General features: G+C 45.9%; 1 protein-coding gene and 1 pseudogene across 1 annotated transcript in view; both read left to right on the top strand.

Moving 5' to 3' along the window:
- The window catches only part of LOC111974468 (protein TANC2-like), a 54289-nt pseudogene extending 38629 nt beyond the window's left edge, over nt 1–15660 (top strand).
- The window catches only part of LOC111973858 (transcription initiation factor TFIID subunit 4-like), a 747250-nt gene that overhangs the window by 272056 nt on the left and 456779 nt on the right, over nt 1–18415 (top strand). The gene's annotated exons all lie outside the window — the stretch shown is intronic.

Raw genomic sequence — 18415 nt, 5'->3', positions numbered from 1 at the left:
CGGCTTTAGTTTTTTTATCATCAACCGCAACCCAAATGGCGTTTTTTGTGATATAAAAGTAATATTGATCGAACAAAAAAGACATTTGTTGTGTTAACTGGGGTCTCGTGAGTGGGAACACCCGAAGATTATCAAAGGTAAGCGATTAATTTGATTGCTTTTTCTTACTTTCGTGACCAAGCTAGCCAAGCTAATATAAGGCTAATGTTATAAGCATTGAAAGCTACCTCACAAAGCTTGAATTCTTTCGCTGTTAAATATATTTTCAAAATCTACACGATAGGTGGATTAACAACAGCTAAGCTGTGTTTTGGTATATTTCACTTGTGATTGCATGATTATAAATATTTTTTGTAATTTATTTAGCATTTGGCGCCCTGCAATTCTAGCGGTTGTTTAGGAAAGTATCCCGTACTAGGGATGCCGTACGCAGAGAAGTTAAACAACGCAACGTCACTCGGATCGTCTCGTGTTCCGTTCGACAAATCCCAAAAAGTATCCGAAATGGTCGTAGAAACATTTAAAATGTTTTTTATAATCAAACCTCAGGTTGTCTTTAAGAAACATAATCGATAATATTTKAACCGGAGCATAACCTATTCATTAAGAGAGAAAKCGCAAATGGTTAGCTCCTCCTGTGCGRGCAGGAAATATTCGGAGGACACCTGACCTCGAAACATCTCGCTCATTTTTCAAAATAAAAGCCTGAAACTATGTCTAAAGCCTGGTCACAGCCTGAGGAAGCCATTGGAAAAAGAATCTGGTTGATACCCCTTTAAATGGAGGTTAGACAGGTCAGGAAACAACGTTTAAAAAAATATATATATATATCACTTCCGGGTTAGATTTTCTCAGGATTTCGCTTGCAGAATAACTATTCTTTTTCTCACAGACAATATTTTGACAGTTTTGGAAACTTTGGAGTGTTTTCTATCCTAATCTGTAAATTATATGCATATTCCGTTTACGTTGGGTACGTTATTTGAAGAAGAAAAAAACATTCTGACCCCTAGCGCTAAGAATGAATACGTGTTTCCTCCCTGCCCTGCCCTTCCTGCCCTGGGTGTCCTTCCTGTACAATCTGCATACTAACACATGGCACACACAATAACTGTCAGTCTTAGAATGATGTCAAAAATGTAAAAAACTGGTGTACAACATGGCTGATCCCTGTGTGTCCCTCTCCTCTTCCTGTAGCTCTCACGGCAGCAGGGGGCCTGGGGAAGCTAGACGTTTGCAGGCTGCTGCTGGAGCAGGGAGCAGCGGTGGCTCAGCCCAACAGACGAGGCATGGTACCCCTGTTCAGTGCTGTCCGACAGGGACACTGGCAGGTGAGACTGAGTGCACCCTTTATATTGCACTACTTTTGACCCAAACACTTAATCAGACAAAGAGAGATCGAGCAGCCATGTTGATAGAAACAGGCTGTTGTGTGCTAGATGGTGACGATAGTGTTGTCCTCTCTCAGATTGTGGACCTTCTCCTGACTCACGGAGCGGAGGTGAACCTCGCAGACAAGCAGAGCCGAACCCCTCTGATGATGGCTGCCTCAGAGGGTCACCTGGGCACTGTGGAGTTCCTACTGGCACAAGGTGAGGGTTCGGAGGAAGACATCATCCACTCATTCCTTGACATTTACGTTATCTGTGACCTGCTATCCTTTCATACTTTGAATTATATACTGCAAACTCTCAAGAAACATTTGTTAAACAAAATCACCAAAGCATTGACGGTACTTTATTTTACCAATTTACTTTTTACTCCCAATGCTGACCTGTAAACCCTGACCCCTCTGATCCACCTGCTAGGTGCGTCCCTGCCTCTGATGGACAAGGAGGGGTTAACAGCTCTGAGCTGGGCGTGTCTGAAGGGACACCTGCCCGTGGTGCGCTGTCTGGTGGAGAGAGGGGCTGCTACAGACCATGCTGATAAGAACGGACGCACGCCCCTCGACCTGGCCTCCTTCTACGGGGACTCAGAGATGGTGAGTGGTAGTACAACATTAAGAAAAAAATGTGTTCAAGTATATAAGTATAGTTATATTTGTGTATATTTTGCTAGCAGTAACTCTCCCAAATGTTAGTACCATCCTATGATCCTGCTCTGATGAAGATCATTAATCAATACATTCCTCCCTCTTCCCCACTGTCCTCGCCCCTGTCCTCCCTCCTCCCCACTGTCCTCCCTCCTCCCCACTGTCCTCCCTCCTCCTCACTGTCCTCGCCCCTGTCCTACCTCCTCCCCACTGTCCTCACCCCTGTCCTCCCTCCTCCCCACTGTCCTCGCCCCTGTCCTCCCTCCTCCCAACTGTCCTCGCCCCTGTCCTCCCTCCTCCACTATCCTCCCTCTTCTCCCCATTCACTCTCCTTCCCACTGTACCCCCTCCTCCACCTGTCCCCCTCTTCCGCCCATCTTCCCTCCTGCCCCCGTCCTCCCTCCTCCACCCCCTGTCCTCCCTCCTCCCCGTTCTCCCTCCTCCCCATCCTCTCCCCGTTCTCCCTCCTCCCCCCATCCTCCCCCCTGTCCTCCCCCCATTCTCCCTCCCCCGTTCTCTCCTTCCCACTGTCCTCTGTCCTCCACCCATTCTCCTGCCCCCTTGTTCTCCCTCCTCCCCCCTGTTTCCTCCCCCCCATCTCACTCCTCACCCCCTTCTCCCTATATTCTCCCTCCCCTCATTCCCCCCCCTGTTCTCCCTCCTCCCCCTGCACCCCCCCTTTCTCTCCTCCCCCGTCCTCCCCCATTCTCCCTCCGCCTATTCTCACATCCTCCGTACTGTCCTTGGTCCTCCACCCGTTCTCCCTCCCTCCTGTTCTCCCTCCCCCCCTGTTCTCCCTCCACCCCCTGTCTGCTGTCTGTCCTCGCAGGTCCAGTTCTTAGTGGACCAGGGAGTGATGATAGAGCATGTGGACTACAGTGGGATGTGTCCTCTGGACCGGGCCGTGGGCTGCAGAGAACACGTCCGTGGTGGTCACCCTGCTCAAGAAGGGAGCCAAGATAGGTATTGAGAATGGACTTAGTGTTAGACTGGAAGCCAATAGATTTTGACAGGGCTGTCCAAAATGGGTCCTGGTCAAAACTAGTGCACTGTGGGGTAAAGGGTGCCCTTCTAGACGCAGCCAGGATTTGAAATTCCTTTCCTGGAAAAGAAACCCCATTCTCTCCATAGTGCAACAGTTTGGATCTTTTGACTGTAAAATTGGAAAACAAAAAATTACACTTGACTATCTGATGTTGAGACACAATTCAAAGACTATCCATGCTGCAGTAGGATGACACAGCAATACAGAATCTGCATCCTAAATGGCAACCTATTTATTATATAGTGCACTACTATTGACCAGAAGTAGTGGACTAAAAACAGAACACAGGGCCATTTGGATGCAACTGTTTACTGTCTCTTTGGAGCTGAGCAAAACAGCTGAACCCCACTGTTTTGTGTTCCCCCTGCTGCTCCTGGTGCACCATACTGCAGGTCTTCTCTGTTCTCTCTGGCTAGTCCTTCCTCAGATCATAAGATGTCTCTGTGTTGTTCTACTGTTTCCTCCTGTAGTCTTTCTCGTTTCTCTCTGACTAGTCCTTCCTCAGATCTGTATATGTTTCTGTGTTGTTCTACTGTGTCCTCCTGTCGTCTTTCTCTGTTCTCTCTGACTAGTCCTTCCTCAGATCTGTAGATGTGTTTGTGTTGTTCTACTGTGTCCTCCTGTAGTATTTCTCTTTCTCTCTGGCTAGTCCTTCCTTAGATCTGTAGATGTTTTCTGTGGTTGTTCTACTGATTCCTCCTGTCGTCTTTCTCTGTTCTCTCTGACTAGTCCTTCCTCAGATCTGTATATGTTTCTGTGTTGTTCTACTGTTTCCTCATGTCGTCTTTCTCTGTTCTCTCTGACTAGTCCTTCCTCAGATCATAAGATGTCTCTGTGTTGTTCTACTGTTTCCTCCTGTAGTATTTCTCTGTTCTCTCTGACTAGTCCTTCCTCAGATCTGTAGATGTTTCTGTGTTGTTCTACTGTTTCCTGCTGTAGTATTTCTCTGTTCTCTCTGGCTTAGTCCTCCTCAGATCTTGTAGATGTTTCTGTGTTGTTCTACTGTGTCCTCCGTGTAGTATTTCTCTGTTCTCTCTGACTAGTCCTTCCTCAGATCTGTAGATGTGTTTGTGTTGTTTTACTGTTTCCTCCTGTCGTCTCTCTCTCTCTCTCTCCAGCTCTCTCTGGTTCATTCTTTCTCTCTCGTTAATTTTCTTTCTTTCTTTCTTTCTTTCTTTCTTTCTTTCTTTCTTTCTTTCTTTCTTTCTTTCTTTCTTTCTTTCTTTTTTTCTTTCTTTCTCTGCTCTCTCTTTTGTTCATGTTCTCTGTCTCCCTGTCCTTCTATGTGTGATCTCTGAGACAGGCTGTTAGTAGAGTGTGTTTTTTCTTTCCTCTTATCCCTGCTTCTCACTGCTGCTTTTTTCTGTTCCTCTTCTCACTCTTCATCCTCCAACTTTTTCTCTTTGTCTTTTTTCCCCACTTGCCTTTTCTTCCGCGCACCTTTTTCTGTTTTTTCTTTTTTTGATTACTCTGGCCCACTGCACTCCCCCTCCCTCCCTTGCTCATGACCCCCCCGACCTCTCTGCTGTACCAGGATGTCAGACGCTGCCCAGTCGGCCCAGAGGTAATCCCAAGGCTGTCGACATCTCACCCCAGCAGGCATTTTGACAGCCCTACCTCCTCTTTCTGTGTTGTCTTAGTGTCGTCATGGTCTGTGTCAGCAGGCCAGTTTAGCTATAACCCCCATCTACAACCCCCATCCTGAGAAATAACACTCAGGTATTACTATTAACTCTGAGGCCAAGATTCAATCTGATCGCGGATTATAGGCATTGACCTTTAAAGGGAATGTTCCAGCGTTCATGGAGATCCTGTACATGGTAAATGCTGGATATGTCGGCTCAATCGTAAATTGCCTTTAAAAGCAGCAATGCCTATAACCTGCGATCAGATTAAATCCCAGCATGACAGAGATAACTATAACTTGGACTGCTTTTATTTAGAGGTAGATGTTGACATTCCAGTTGGTTATGATGTGTTATGCAAGAAGACGACCCACCTTGTCCTCATGCAAGAAGCCCACCCACCTTGTCCTCATGCAGGATTCCCACCCACCTTGTCCTCATGCAAGAAGCCCACCCACCTTGTCTTCATGCAAGACGGCCCATTCCACTTGTCCTTCATGCAGGGATGCCCACCCACCTTGTTCCTCATGCAAGAAGCCCTCCACCTCCTCATGCAAGAAGCCCATCCACCTTGTCCTCATGCAAGAAGCCCACCCACCTTGTCCTCATGCAAGAAGCCCACCCACCTTGTCCTCGTCTCTCCAATCAATGTGTAAATGTTTTTCAAGTGTTGCTATTGCAGAGAGATACTGTATGATAAGTTATCCTAGTTAGATTAATATTTTATGTGATGATTCCGCCTATGCTGACTGTCAGTTGAGGGATGAGCGTCGCGTAGGAGTGACACCACCTGACGTAAGGCAATTAGTTAGATTGGGAGTGACTCAGCCTTTACCAGCTGCATAATTTAGTGTTTTGTTAAATCATATTTCTACCCTTTTGGCTTGTGACTATTGATTGATAAGGCTGGGCTTTTGTCCCAACAGTGCACTCCTTTATCTGGATCAATAGATGTTAGAGAGAGAATAGCGTAATTTTCTCTGCAGTGGACAGACATCTGTCTATCTCTGTCATTCCTGACACTTTGTTGGTTGTTGTTGTCACTTGTTATTGTTACGTGTTTACTGTGACTCCAAAACAACATGTTTTTTATCGTTCCCTGRTTTCTCATCCTGTGTTCTTCAGGTCCAGCCACATGGGCCATGGCTACCTCCAAACCCGACATCATGATCATCCTACTGAACAAGCTGATTGAGGAGGGAGACAGCTTCTATAAGGTGAGATCAGGAGGCCCTACCCTAATCTGAGGAAGGACTGTCACCTGTTGTTGGAAAATATTCATACATATAAGAAAGAAAATATATACAGTACCAGTCAAAAGTTTGGACACTCCTACTCATTCAAGGCTTTTTCTTTATTTGTACGATTTTCTACATTGTAGAATAATAGTGAAGACATCAACATTATGAAATAACACATATGGAATCATGTAGTAACCAAAAAAGTGTTAAACAAATCAAAATATATGTTATATTTGAGATTCTTCAAAGTAGCCAACCTTTGTCTTGATGACAGCTCTGCACACTCTTGGCATTCTCTCAACCAGCTTCATGAGGTAGTCACATGGAATGCATTTTAATTAACAGGAGTGCCTTGTTAAAAGTAAATTTTCCTCCTTAATGCATTTGTGTTGTGATAAGGTAGGGGTGGTATACAGAAGAAGGACATTAGACCTGTAGAAATCTGTCCTTTGGTCTGAGGAGTCAAAGTTGTAGATTTTTGGTTTCAACCGCTGTGTCTTTGTGAGATGCAGAGTTGGTGAATGGATGATCTCCGCATGTGTGGTTCCTACTGTGAAGCATGGAGGAGGAGGTGTTAATGTGTGGGGGTGCTTTGCTGGTGACGCTGTCTGTGATTTATTTTGAATTCAAGGCACATTTAACCAGCATGGCTACCAAAGCATTCTGCAGCGATACACCATCCCATCTGGTTTGCGCTTAGTGGGACTATCATTTGTTTTTCAACAGGACAATAACCCAAAACACACTTGCAGGCTGTGTAAGGGCTATTTGTGACTCACAACCTGGATTCGGTCTTATGTAGCAAAATTTGAAATTGTGTTTTTTACATTAGATAAAAGTAGACTCAGAGATACAAAATGGTATATCATACACTGCATTTGAGGAACAATGGAGAAGTAATTCTGCTTTGAAAGTTGATCAACTTGTAAACTCACTTTTGAGAAAATCGCCTTTGATGAGCTGTTCTTTGTCTACACCCATTCAGCATCGTTCACATCTTCTTAAGCTTTAGCCCCACCCATCTCGTTTCGCTCTTGGAGCGCACACTTGACGCTCTGGCCGATGATTTGTTTACCTCTGGATAACATGAAAACAGCCTAACCAGCTCTGCTGGCAACAATTTCATTGTGCTTTTTTGCAGACTGACGCCATATTCAACGGGTGTTGTACACACGGGTTGTGCACACGGGTGAGCCAACAATGCCACAGTGCTGGGAGCTAACCAACCATGTTCAAATGTTAGCTAGCTAACATTAGGCTCTAACTAGAACAGCAAACGGCTCTGGGAAACAAATAATAACGTCAGTTAGGGAGCCAGACAGCTAACGTTAGCTAGCTAGCTAACAGTACACTTTAACTTAAGATATAGCTATCTTATTTCTTTACTTACCTACACACACACACACATACCTTTTTTTCACGCACCATTGGTTAGCCTGTCTAGCCCCGGGGTTCCGCTAGCGGAACTCCTCCCACATTCCACTGAAAAGGGAGAGCGCGAAATTCAAAAAATATTTTTGAGAAATATTTAACTTTCACACATTAACAAGTCCAATACAGCAAATGAAAGATAAACATCTTGTGAATCCAGTCAACATGTCCGATTTTTAAAATGTTTTACAGCGAAAACACCACGTATATTTATGTTAGCTCACCACCAAATACAAAAAAGCACAGACATTTTTCACAGCACAGGTAGCATGCACAAAACCAACCAAACTAACCAAGAACCAACCAAACTAACCAAGAAACAACTTCATCAGATGACAGTCTTATAACATGTTACACAATAAATCTATGTTTTGTTCGAAAAATGTGCATATTTGAGGTATAAATCAGTTTTACATTGCAGCTACCATCACAGCTACCATCAGAAATAGCACCGAAGCAGCCAGAGTAATTATAGAGACCAACGTGAAATACATAAATACTCATCATAAAACATTTCTGAAAAATGCATGGTGTACAGCAAATGAAAGACAAACATCTTGTGAATCCAGCCAATATTTGCGATTTTTTAAGTGTTTTACAGCGAAAACACAATATAGCATTATATTAGCTTACTACAATAGCCTACCACACAACCGCATTCATTCATTCAAGGCACGTTAGCGATAGCGATAGGCACATTAGCGATAGCGAATAAACCAGCAAAATATATTAATTTTTTCACTAACCTTCATAAACTTCATCAGATGACAGTCCTATAACATCATATTACACAATACATATATGGTTTGTTCGAAAATGTGCATATTTAGAGCTGAAATCCGTGGTTATACATTCTGAAAACTTAGCGTCTTTTTCCCAGAATGTCCGGATATTTTTCTGACACTCACCTATTCTGACCAAATAACTATTCATAAACTTTACTAAAAAATACATGTTGTATAGGAAATGATAGATACAATAGTTCTTAATGCAATCGCCGTGTTAGAATTCTAAAAAGAACTTCATTACGACATGCAGCTTACGTTATTGCGAGAGAGCGCCCAAAATCTGGGCGCAAACTAAAAGTAAACATGTTCGACAGATATATGAAATAACATCATAAATGGGTACTACTTTTGATGATCTTCCATCAAAATGTTGTACAAGTGGTCCTTTGTCCAGAACAATCGTTGTTTGGTTTTAGAATGGTTTTTTTCCCTCTCGAATGAGCAAGCAAAACTAGCCAAGTGGCGCTAAGCTCTCCTTCGTCACCAAACGCAAAGAACGCAACACGCCTAAACTCCCGAAAAAATTTCAATAATCTAATAAAACTATATTGAAAAAACATACTTTACGATGATATTTTCACATTTATCAAATAAAATCAAAGCCGTAGATATAAGACGTCTATAACGAATGCTTTTCAGAAGCCAATACTGGTGACCTTTATGCGCTTCCTGAACAAAGGAATTCTGGGGTCATGTCATTCCAAGCTCTATCTTTTGACCATAGAAATACCTAGAAACCCCATTTCACCTCTCACAGCCTATTGACATCTAGTGGAAGGCGTATGAAGTGCATGTATAGTCATACATTTCAAGCAAAATGATAGGGAGGCCCTGGAACAGAGCCTCGATTTCAGATTTTTCACTTTCTGACAGGAAGTTTGCTGCAAAATGAGTTCTGTTTTACTCACAGATATAATTCAAACGGTTTTAGACACTTGGGAGTGTTTTCTATCCAATAGTAATAATAATATGCATATTGTACGAGCAAGAATAGAGTACGAGGCCGTTTAAATTGGGCACGATTTTTCCCCAAAGTGAAAATAGCGCCCTCTATCCTCAACAGGTTAGAGCCTGTAAGTAAGCATTTCACTGTAAGGTCTACACCTGTTGTATTTGGCGCACGTGACAAATAAACTTTGATTTGATTTGAGCTAGCTAAGTAAACAATATACCTAGCTAGGTAAACAAAGTGTAAGTTCACACACGTCACGTAACGTTAGATAACGTGCCAGCCAGCTATTGTTAGCTAGTTAAACAACAATGAACAGAGCCAACAATGCCACAGTGCTGGGAGCTAACCAACCATGTTCAGTGTTAGCTAGCTAACATTAGGCTCTAACTAGAAGAGCACACGGCTCTGGGAAACGAATAATAACATCAGCTCGGGAGCAAGCTAGATAATGTTAGCTAGCTAGCTAACAGTACACTTTAGCTTGAAATAAAACCACTTTCTGTCAAAATTAGGAAACGTGTAATATCTGAAAATGTAGCTAGCTAACGCTAGACTAACTTACCTGTATACATCATCATGCATGATGGACGTGTCTCCCTGTCAGGAATGCCATGCCACAGTTGCCCTTAGTTTGAAGATGTAATCCGGAGACAGGTGTTTTCTCCATCTCTTTACCTATCATACTCTACATCCACTGATTTCAAAACTTGATCCTCCAGAAAGTGGAGAGCAACACTTATGCAGCTCCACTACACAATACACGCTTTTAAAAGCCACGTTCGACAGGATTACCAACACAAACTGACGAGCTCAAATAGACAGAAGCCTTCTATGGCAGACCAGTCCGAACTCCTCTCTCGGCATGTCCAGCCCACTCATTATCTCAGCCAATCATGGGTAGTGGGAGAGTTGCTGGCTTTTTCTGTGGCATAACTAACAAGGCTTGTAATTTAACAGATTGCATAGAAGTTTGTTATTAATAAGGCACATGAAAGTTCACATGTTCGAGAGCGCATTTCTGGCCAAAAATGCATTTTGATTTAAAAAAAAAAAATTACGTTCAAACTGCTCTCCTGTGAAGTTGTGACTTGTGACATACACCTAGTTTCCTGAATCGGGTCACATTTGACCAAGAAGAAGAGTGATGGTGTTGCATCAGCTGACCTGGCCTCCACAATCACCCGACCTCAAACCATTTGAGATGGTTTGGGATGAGTTGGACCGCAGAGTGAAGGAAAAGCAGCGAACAAGTGCTCAGCATATGTAGGAACTCCTTCAAAACTGTTGAAAAATAATTCCTCTTGAAGCTGGTTGAGAGAATACCCAGTTTGCAAAGCTGTCATCAAGGGTGGCTACTTTGAAGAATATAACATAAATTTGCTTACTAAACTAAGCAAAAAAAGAAACATCCCTTTATCAGGACCCTGTCTTTCAAAGATAATTTGTAAAAATCCAAATAACTTCACAGATCTTCATTGTAAAGGGTTTAAACACTGTTTCCCATGCTTGTTCAATGAAACATAAACAATTAATGAACATGCACCTGTGGAACGGTGGACACTAACAGCTTACAGACGGTAGGCAATTAAGGTCACAGTTATGATAACTTAGGACACTAAAGAGGCCTTTCTACTGACTCTGAAAAACACCAAAAGAAAGATGCCCAGGGTCCCTGCTCATCTGTGTGAATGTGTCTTAGGCATGCTGCAAGGAGGCATGAGGACTGCAGATGTGGCCAGGGCAATACATTGCAATGTCTGTACTGTGAGACGCCTAAGACAGCACTATAGGGAAACAGGACGGACATCGTCCTCGCAGTGGCAGATAGACGTGTAACAACACCTGCACAGGATCGGTACATCCGAACATCACACCTGTGGGACAGGTACAGGATGGCAACAAAAACTGCCCGAGTTACACCAGGAACGCACAATCCCTCCATCAGTGCTCAAACTGTCTGCAATAGGCTGAGAGAGGCTGGGTTGAGGGCTTGTAGGCTTGTTGTAAGGCAGGTTGTCACCAGACATCACCGGCAACATCGTCGCCTATGGGCACAAACCCACCATTGCGGGACCAGACAGGACTGGCAAAAAGTGCTTTTCACTGACGCGTCGTGGTTTAGTCTCACCAGGGGTGATGGTCGGATTTGCGTTTATCGTCAAAGGAATGAGCGTTACACCGAGGCCTGTACTCTGGAGCGGGATCGATTTAGAGGGGGAGGGTCCGTCAGGATCTGGGGCAGTGTCTCACAGCATCATCGGACTGAGCTTGTTGTCATTGCAGGCAATCTCAACGCTGTGCGTTACAGGGAAGACATCCTCCTCCCTCATGTGGTACCCTTCCTGCAGGCTCATCCTGACAGGACCCTCCAGCATGACAATGCCACCAGCCATACTGCTCATTCTGTGTGTGATTTCCTGCAAGACAGGAATGTCAGTGTTCTGCCATGGCCAGCGAAGAGCCCGGATCTCAATCCCATTGAGCACGTCTGGGACCTGTTGGATCGGAGGGTAAGAGCTAGGGCCATTCCCCCCAGAAATGTCCGGGAACTTGCAGGTGCCTTTGTGGAAGAGTGGGGTAACATTTAACAGCAAGAACTGGTAAATCTGGTGCAGTCCATGAGGAGGAGATGCACTGTAGTCCTTAATGCAGTTGGTGGCCACACCAGATACTGACTGTTACTTTTGATTTTGACTCCCCCCTTTGTTCAGGGACACATTATTACATTTCTGTTAGTCACATGTCTGTGGAACTTGTTCAGTTTATGTCTCAGTTGTTGAATCGTGTTATGTTCATACAGATATGTACACGTTAAGTTTGCTGAAAATAAACGCAGTTGACAGTGAGAGACGTTTCTTTTTTTGCTGAGTTTACATGATTTCATATGTGTTATTTCATAGTTTTGGTGTCTTCACTATTATTCTACAATGTAGAAAATAGTAAAAATAAAGAAAAACCTTTAAATGAGTAGGTGTGCCCAAACTTTTGACAGGTACTGTATATACAGTATACACATCCAAGAAAGAATATGTGATCTAATCAAACTATTTGCGATGCTTTTGTCTACACTTTTGACAGATTTATTTATCCACAAGAGTTTACAGATTTTTTTTAATGGTCAATAAGAGCTATATGTTGTCTGTCTTGTATGAATAACATGTTGTGTGTGTCGGTGTATTCAACAGAAAGGGAAAGTAAAGGAGGCAGCACAGCGGTATCAGTACGCCCTCAAAAAGTTCCCCCGTGAAGGCTTCAGTGAGGACCTCAAGACTTTCAGGGAGCAGAAAGTGTCCATCTTACTCAATCTGTCCCGATGTCGGAGGAAACTGAACGTGAGTTGGTGGGCTCTGACCATGGATCCATCCCAAATGGCAACCTATTCCCAATATAGTGCACTACTTTTGACCTGGGCCCAGGTGCACTATATACGGAATAGGGTGCCATTTGAGACACAACCATGTATAGTATATTATCAATACATGCATTCCAGAGTAATACATAGTAGTAACTAATAGTAACAGTACTGGATATTACCTCTATTGTCCTCAGTATCTGACTCATGGAGGTAACACAATCAAATCAAATCAAATACAGTACTGGATAGTACCTCTATTGTCCTCAGTATCTGACTCATGGATGTAACAGTACTGGATAGTACCTCTATTGTCCTCAGTATCTGACTCATGGATGTAACAGTACTGGATAGTACCTCAGTATCTGACTCATGGATGTAACAGTACTGAATAGTACCTCTATTGTCCTCGGTATCTGACTCATGGATCACTTGTTATTACATTCAGGACTTTGGGATGGCTGAGGAGTTTGCTACAAAGGCACTTGAATTGAAACCAAAATCATACGAAGCGTACTATGCCAGAGCCCGCGCCAAGCGTAGCAGCAGGTAACCTTCTATTTACATCCCTGCTTCCCTTCCACTGTAGAATAGTTGACATATTCTGCTCTGATCTCATATTTTTCAGTCTCTCATAAGATTTTCCTCCTTTTTTGTGACCAATTGTTTTTTCCTTAGTTTATACATTTTCACAGCAGTGTTTTATAAAATAAATAAAATAATAAAAAAACACTTCATGTAAGAATACAAACCTCACCTCAGTTCCAACCCTGTTGCATTTTCCCACTCCTACCTGTCTCTGCAGGCAGTTCCCTGAGGCCTTGGAGGACCTGAATGAAGCAATGAAGCAGAGCCCCAACCACCCTGAGATCCAGCGCCTCCTGCAGCGGGTAGAGGAGGAGTGTCGACAGCTTACCCAGGAGGAGGAGGACGCACAGAAGCTGGAGCCTCCCCCATCTCCTCCCCCCTCGCCTCCCCCAGACGAGGGGGAGGAGGAGGAGATGTCCCTGTCCTCCCTCCCACTCCCCCTGGAGCTCCCCCCTCCCCCGGAGCCTCGGCTGGAGGACATGGAGCCGGTCCAGGATCTGTTTGAGGACGAGGACTATCTGGTGCAGGAGGCCATGTCTATGGGGAGTATGGGTTCTATGGGTCTGGCCCTCGAGAGGGAGCTCTGCTCCAACCCCTCCAGCCTGCCTATCATCCAGAGCCCCCCTCTTTCTCCAACCATCCACCAGCACCCCTACCACCAGGACCAGGCATTCCTGTCGGGGGGCTCCCCTATGGGCCAGGCTTACGTCTACGACCACCCCAGCCCCACCTCCATGTCCTCTCCCGGCATCCAGAACTACCAGCTGCCGTCGCCCCCCTCTCTCTCCCCCACGCACCACAACTCCCACTACCGACACAGCCCTCCACAGACCTCCCCGGTGCACCAGACCACCTACCGCTTCAGCCCCCCGCCCAACGGAGGAGGGGGACAAGGGATGGACCACGGATACCAGAGCCCCCCGCTATCCCCTCTGCGTCGGGGTGGGGTACAGAGCCAGTACAGAGCCAGTCCCCCGGTGGAGAGTGTGTGTCTGTACAGGTCCCAGTCAGGGTCTCCGGTGCGCTACCAGCAGGAGCAGCCTACCCTTTCAAAGATGAGCAGCCAGAGGTCCTTCCAGCWGAGCTCACAGCCRTCCCTGCACCACCAGGCCTCCCTGCACCACCAGGCCTCRCWGCACCARGACACCCTRCAGACKCACCAGCACCACCAGGCCCAACTGKACCACCAGGTCTCCCAACAGCACCACCAGGCCCAACTACAGCACCAGGCCTCCCAACACCACCAGGACTCCCTGCATCACCAGACTCAACAGCACCACCAGGCCCAGGGCCTGCGCCTCCAGCCCTCCATGGCCCAGATTGTTCGCACCAACCAGCCCAGCAACYCATACGGCCAGATGGGCCACCCCATGCGRTACCAGGGGGSCTCCATGGACGTGCCGATGGAGAGCCAGAGCCGGTTGATGTACCAGCCCTCCCTGGATGGTCGCTCCATGCCCCAGTCCAGCCTCTCAGCTGGGGCCCTCTGTCAGCACGTGGGCCGAGGAGGGGTCATAGAGGGCCTGATGAAGGACGAGCTACCCCAGCGCCCCTCCTCTGCCTACCGTGCCAGCAGTGGGGGAGGACAAGGGGGCCAGCTCCAGGGGGCTGTCCGCTATAGCCAGACCCCCCAGATTAGCCGCAGCCAGTCAGCCGCCTACTACCCTGGTGCCAAGCACGAGATGGAGCGCCAAAACAGTGCCATGCCCCAGTGCCAGCTCGGATCACCAGAGATCGGCCACATGGTGAGGCGGCCCGTCAGTGCCACTACCACGGAGATCAAACCGCACATTTCCACTCCCCGGCCCCTCATCCACTCCCAGAGCGTGGGCCTCCGCTTCTCCCCTTCCAGCAACAACATCCCCACAGGGGGCTCTAGCTGTAATCTAGCCCCAGGCTTCAGGCCTTCCTCCTCCATCCAGGGGATGGAGATCCCGCTGCAGGTGGCTTACGAGGGCTACGAAGGCTACGAGGGGTACGAGCGTTCCTGTAACGACGACATCTCCCCAAACTCGCCCTCCCAGGGCAGCGGTGGTGGGCTGTACCAGGGTGAGAGCACCCGCTCACGGACCACGCCCTTCATGGGCATCATAGACAAGACAGCACGGACTCACCAGACTCAGTACCTGCAGCAGCCCTCGTCCCAGCGGCCCTGGGCCATGACCTCCATGGACTCTGGCATCAGCCCCACGTCGCCCGGCCAACTGGTCCAGCATGGCTCGTCCTACAGCCCCCCCACCTCGCTGGGGAACTTCGCTTACTACAACAAGACTAACAACGCCCAGAACGGACAACTCCTGGAGGAAGACTACTACCCCCAGCAGCCCCAGCATCAGCAGTCCTCCCTGGGCAAGCTGGCCAACGGAGCCTCCCGGGGTGGAGGAGGGGACATCCTGGAGCGGGTGAGCCAGGTGCCCACCTATCCAGACGTGAAGGTGGCCAGGACTCTGCCCGTAGCTCAGGCCTACCAGGACAACATGTACCGACAGCTCTCTCGTGATATGTCCCGTGACTCTAGGCAGGGCCCCACCTCCCCCATCAAACCAAAGAGACCTTTCGTGGAGTCGAATGTGTGAATGTACCGTCCACGGCCGGACTGGGCGTGTGAGTGGGAGGGGAGGAAGAGAGGGGCGAAAGGGAGGGGAAGAAGGGAGGGGAGGGGGGGATGTTGAGTTAAGGCTGCTGACCTTGTATGACATTGATGAAGAACACATGATACATAGACAGATTACAGCCCCGCTCACACAGAGAGCAGTCTGCAACAGGCCCTGCTTACACAGAGAGCAGTCTACAACAGGCCCCACTCACACAGAGAGCAGTCTACAACAGGCCCCACTCACATAGAGATCAGTCTACAACAGGCCCCACTCACACAGAGAGCAGTCTACAACAGGCCCCACTCACACAGTGAGCAGTCTACAACAGGCCCCACTCACACAGAGAGCAGTCTACAACCAGGCCCCTATCGACTCAGCACAGTGAGCGTCCTACAACAGGCCCCACTCACACAGTGAGCAGTCTACAACAGGCCCCACTCACACAGTGAGCAGTCTACAACAGGCCCCACTCACACAGAGAGCAGTCTACAACAGCCCCACTCACACAGTGAGCAGTCTACAACAGGCCCCACCTCACACAGTGAGCCAGTCTACAACAGGCCCCACTCACACAGACAGAAGTCTACAACAGAACCCACTCTCACAGAGAGCAGTCTACAACAGGCCCCACTCTCACAGAGAGCAGTCTACAACAGAACCCACTCACACAGAGAGCAGTCTACAACAGAACCCACTCTCACAGAGAGCAGTCTACAACAGAACCCACTCACACAGAGAGCAGTCTACAACAGAACCCACTCACACAGAGAGCAGTCTACAACAGAACCCACTCTCACAGAGAGCAGTCTACAATAGGCCCCACTCACACAGAGAGCAGTCTACAATAGGCCCCACTCACACAGTGAGCAGTCAACAATAGGCACACACTGGGGGTAGTAGTCTAGTCATACAGTACATAGATACTAACACACTGGGGGTAGTCCTGATCAAACACAGGGCCAGAGTCCCTAACACTTCCAGGGGGAGGGAGTGGGAGTGAAACTGAGGGCCCTTACCTTACTGTACCTGTGGATTCTCTATCCATCTACCATATGCTATCTTTAAAATACGACTTGTGCTCTTATTCAAGGTTGCTAGACTCTCTGTAATACAATATTAATATGTTCACTACTGTAAATGGGTCAGAAATTACAACGTGAGTGTGCATAGAGAAATTATTATATTTATTATTAAGTTATATAATGTAAATACATATAAAAACATGAATGACTTTCTTTGTGTTCTTTCTGTTTTTAATTGTTTTTTAGCCTTCTGTCCATGTGCTGTCCTTAATAAGTCCTTGCTCCCATCGAGCGCTTTTTCAGCTATACAGCCAGTTGAAACTCGTCCAAAACACTCAATCATCCACGAACTAGGCCGGAGATATCTTTAGTCGATTTAAGGATGAAAAGTGTAAAACTGCAACACAAAAAGTCACAGCATACAAAACACACACATACCAAGTAGCTAGCATGTAGCTAGCTACATTAATTTCAATAGGAACGGCTAATCCGGTTTAGGCTAGTGACAATATATCTGTAAAAGTAACACAAACGTATGCTATGTAAGTGTTAATAAAACAACCAGGAATGTTAATACTTACAGATGATACCAACTGAAGGGCTATAAAGGACAGGATGACGGTGGATAGAACAGTATATCGTGGTTAGACTGAACACTAAACAGCAGTAAACAAAAAAAMAATTAATTTCATATGAATGGCACTTCTTCTGCAATACAAAGACCATTAGGTGAGAGCAAAGGCAATACATGCTTAATGTGGTCCATGATGCAACAACATGGTTTCAGAATCAACTAGGACAGGGAATGAGGGACATTTAGAAACTTAGAATTACTCACATGTGAAAGGATATTTTCCTAGTTTCTAAATATTAGCTTTGTCATGTTATATTTTTGATATTTTAATTTAACTTTTTATTACGTTTAATTTATTCATAAATGTCTGCACTAAATGCCTGTGAAGTTCTTAACTTAAGGTGCACTTTATGTATTTTTGTTACTTTATCGTTATTGAATGTTATTGATTTTGTAGAAATGGAGGTCAGGTGGGGCTTCTGACCAATGATACTGGATTATTACTGATTACTCATTGTCGTAGGAACTCTGATCTACAAAGCAAAGTAATGAATGACAATATAAAGTGCAAACAATGTTTTTAAATGTCTGAAGATGTATAGACTTTATAGCACATTGTAACAGCTGCATATACTGGCCATCCCCCTCAACCCAACCCCAGATCCCTTCATAGACAGACAGATCTCATACGCAAGTGGCTTGTGTTCTTTTTTTATCCTTACCACGAGTGAAAATGCTCCTCTTTTGCAGTTTCCTTATATCTAATATTCAATTCAATCACAGTGTGTGGAACCTATTGACTGACAGTCAATCAGATGGTCCCAAATCCAGTGACAAAGCACTTAACTTCAGTGTCAAGGGAAAGTCCTGGAGAGAGAAATGTAAAGATTGTATTCATGACTAACATATTTTTATATTTGCCAGGTGAGAGTATAAAAACAATGGGTGTGTGAATGTACTTCAGTCAGATTGAATGCTCAGTCAGTTGCCACTGCTTCATGGACAGCTTCCATTTTGATCTTGTCTGCTATTCAAATGGCTGAATAAAATGATTCAAATGGTTCCCTACCCACAGGATAGCTCATTTGGACAACTTTAAGACCATACTGTATGTGTGAGGAATTGTACTATTCTTTCAAAAAGGACTTTAAAAGGACTTTTGAGG

Source organism: Salvelinus sp. IW2-2015, linkage group LG15, assembly GCF_002910315.2.
Source record: "Salvelinus sp. IW2-2015 linkage group LG15, ASM291031v2, whole genome shotgun sequence".
Lineage (NCBI taxonomy): Eukaryota > Metazoa > Chordata > Actinopteri > Salmoniformes > Salmonidae > Salvelinus > Salvelinus sp. IW2-2015.
Note: the sequence above shows the minus strand (reverse complement) of the source record. Positions and strands in the feature narration are given on the sequence as shown.